Below are 4,110 nucleotides of genomic sequence, written 5' to 3' on the forward strand. Positions count from 1 at the left end.
TTTTACGAACAGCGGCCTCAAATTTGAACTGAACCAAATTTAGCAAAATTAATTTTTTTATCAAAGATCTTATAATTTTTCATTTATTTTCGTCATAAGGTATTGCGAATTAAAAAGTTTGTTGACTTACGTAGGCTTACATACGAAACAAAAAGACCAGCGTCAATTTTTATATCAAATTACTATTATGGGCTAATTGTCATAATAAAATATTAAAAACTTGATCTTCTAGTTGTATAAAATGACAATTTTCCACATCATTTAGCATGCCCAAGCGCTAGTGCCCAGCCATTTTCGTTGAGAAGTTTTGAGGATAGCAAATTTTTTTCGTATAACGACTTTCCCAATGGAAAGTTTTATGTGACCAATGATCTAGAAAACAGTCTGATTCTGCTCTATTTTTAATAGGGATTGTCTTCAGATGTTTGCAATCAGGAAAATTAGATTCGTCGCTTTTGTAGTTTTGGCAAAGTAAAGATTTTCGTATAAATATTTTTGTGTATGATAACTTATGAATAGAGATTAAATTACTACAATTTAGAGCAACATGACAGATAAAAAGTGAATATTCCACTCACATTATTGCGAAATTTATATAAGCTTCAATAGTTAATTTAGAATTTTGAATCCGAGATTTGACAAAACATTGACTAACTCGATTTCAGCGGAAGCCAATAATGATCCCTTTTATACATAATTCGTATTACAATTATATGTTCATTCCCATCGGCAAATATGAAGCAATCGACTTCAAATTTAGCAGCAAGATCGAAAGTTCTTTCGAGCAGGTTGATATTGAAAACGGACCAACACGGTCGAAGGACGCGCCTATAATAACCTGACAACATCTCTGTTTTTCAAAAGGAATAAAGAATTGGCTTTTCGCTCAGTACTCATAAATTAATAAAAAATTTTATAAATTATAAATAAAAAAAATTTTGAATGAACAAACTGACCACACCTAGCGAATATTATAAAGTATCAAAATTTAATATTTCTTATAATACGTTTATAACGCGCAGAAGCAAGCTTCAAAAACTCCATAAAGTATGTAAATTCTTGGCCATTGTCAAATTCGAACTGCACCTAAACATGTCCGCTTGCCCGTCTATTCCTCTATTTATTTGTTAATCCGTCCATCTACCCGTATAAACAATTGTGACGTATTTGTAGTGCACATTTTCCCGTTCGCGAAAAAGAAAATTTTGCCTGCAGATGTGAGAAAGACTTTGAACACGCCTACAACGCCCACACGCCTATAAAATCAAAACTGAGAACATCTTTGCTTTCCATCTTTTTGCTCGTTGCTTACGAGCTACAACAGATACACGACATAAACGTCCACAATATTATTATTATTATTATTATTATTATTTTAATTTTAGACTAATGAAATTAATTCTTAGACTTAAAAAAAAGACATTGAGCACTAGCAACACAGGCTGTCGGCTCTAATTATAAAAAAGAATAATAAAATGTGCATTAGATAATGAGCTTAGTAGTATTAATAAAGTAATGTATAGAATTGATATTCTGTTCTGAAGTGGATTGTAGAATGTTCAAAGGGTTAATCGTTCCAAATGCAATACTTCTAGCCAAGGAAAAGTTGAGGCAGTCGCAGAGAATGTGCTTTATAGTAAGAGTTTGTCCACAACAGCAGATTGGGGAAGAAGACTTCTTCAGGATCCATTGGTGATTTGCAATTGTATGACCAAGGCGAATTCTCGAGAATGTTTGGATCTTGGTTTTCTCAACATTTGTTGGATATAGAGGTGGAGTTAATTGAGGGTTAATGCAAGAGTAGTTTTGATGATGGTATTGTAAATTTCCTTCTGCAATTTTCTCTTTAACTTTTCTTCCAATGTATCTTTGAAGATCCAACTTTTCCATGACATCATCCATAATTAGAGGAGCAGAAGCAGCATACTTTGCCAGTAAGCCGATGTGACTTGGTACCCATAACATTTTAATTTTTCCGTCGGGTGTAGTAATTATATTCCTTAATTTGTTGATGGTGCTCCATCTCGAAGTCGAAGGCTTCCGAACAGCTTGTAATACAGACAAACTGTCGGTAACAATGACGGTTTTGAGTTTGTTTTTATGGGCAAGGTTGGCAGCGTGAAGGATAGCTCTGGCTTCGGTTATGAAAGTTGAAGTACTTTCGTGAAATATATGGTTGAGAAGAACCCGTCCTTTAGTATCTACCACCGCACAAGCAGGAGGCAGACCAGGAGATTTTGAGCCGTCTGTGTACAAAAGATTCCAACCAGTACTCTCCAATACTTGGGTTTTTTCAGCTATTAGATTCCTGAAGACGTAATTTGGAGTATCTTCTTTCTTGTGCATAGACAGTGAGATGTCAAAAGAGCAGTCTTTCAAAATCCAGGAAGGTTTAACATCAAAAGAGCGGGAAATTTTTAATGGAATGTTCAATTCCTTTGCGATGCACAAACAATGGTCAATTGCAGATGGTGACTTTGGAATTTTCTTCGCAATAATAATCTTTCTTACGTCATCACCGAGAATGGATTTGTTTGAATTAAGAAGCTTAGGGACTATTTTGGCTTTTAGCTCATACGGTCTATTTTCTAAAGTTGGGAGACCAGTTTCAATTATAATATTATTTATGGGCGTCGTCCGAAAAGCATAACAACTTGCTCTGACGGCTTGGTGACAGACCGGTTTAAGGATGTTGATATTAGCTTTGCAGCTATTGCCATAAATTATCAAAGCAAAGTCAATCTTGCTTAACACAAGCATTTTGGTAAGATAAGCAATAGTGTTAATATGCGCATGGCTTCTGCAAGCAACGTACTGTATGAAATTTACCCTTGTTAAAAGGGAGTTTTTTAACCGAAGACAGTGTGCTTTCCAACGATAATTGTTGGAAAACGTGAGCCCGAGAACATGGAGCGTCTGCACATTTAGTACTGGTAAGTCGTTAATATGCATCAGTAGGTTTCCTGCATTGTTTTGATTTTTGTATAGAAATTTTAGCTCCTGACGAGTTTGCTCATGTGGAGATATCACATGCAATAGATTCGAGGATGTTGATTGCTTTCGTGTTGTCTTTTTCTTTTGTAAAAATGTATACTTCGTCCGCGTAGGGACAATGTTCCACTCTTGGTACACGGCAAAGAATTTTGCTAATTTCGTTGAAAGCGATCTGGAAAAGCGTGACAGAGAGAGGAGATCCTTGCGGAATGCCATTCTTTAGCGGAAAGGAATCAGAAAGATGATTGTTGATTCTAACTTTGAACCGGCGATGCGACATGAATGATTTGATGTAGTTGAAGAATTTGGGTCCAACATTCCATGATTTCAAGAGTCTTAAGATAACATGAAGACCAACTCTGTCAAATGCTTTTTCGAAATCAATTGAGAGAATTTTTACGTGATTTCGTTCGGGAATTGCTTTGCTTGTGAACTTCCACAATATTGTTCTACAACAAGTAGGAAATTTATATTCGGTCGTGACCGAATTTTTTATACCGATTACTGTAATCCTAAAACAATATTGGATGGGCTCGACTGATTTTTTCTATTTTCAGAATAAAAGGAGAAATTTTTATAGTGTATGTGTTGTACTTTATCGGTACGAAGCAAAAACCACGCAAAGTAAAAGCATGTTGGAAATGTGTTCTTTGAAAGTTTGGTCATTTTCAAGTTCTCTTGCGAGTTTGTAGGCGATATCTTCATTTTTGGCGAACGGCGGGTTGTTTATCATATATACCACAGGAATTTATAGACGGACAGATGAACAGGTGGATATGATTAGGGGCATTTCGAATTGGAAACTGCCCTAGAATCTATGTATTTTATGTTTGCTTCTGTGCGCAGTTAAAGTTTCGACAAAAAATGAGATCATGACACACTATAAAGTTAAGTTGGTGTAGCGGAATTTTTCATTTTTTGTATATTTATCTGTGGTAGTTTATGCGCAAAGAGCGAAAGACCAATTTTTTATTCCTTTCGAAAAACGTAGGTGTCCCCATTTTACGTAATACTGTACGGATGTACTTTGACTGATTTGGTTCATTTTCACTACCAACCTGCATGTCAGAGCTTCTAACGATTCTGCCAAATTTGAATTTGATAGCTTTATTTTTG

The sequence above is a fragment of the Glossina fuscipes genome, unplaced genomic scaffold, assembly GCF_014805625.2.
Source record: "Glossina fuscipes isolate IAEA_lab_2018 unplaced genomic scaffold, Yale_Gfus_2 61, whole genome shotgun sequence".
In the NCBI taxonomy this organism is placed as follows: domain Eukaryota; kingdom Metazoa; phylum Arthropoda; class Insecta; order Diptera; family Glossinidae; genus Glossina; species Glossina fuscipes.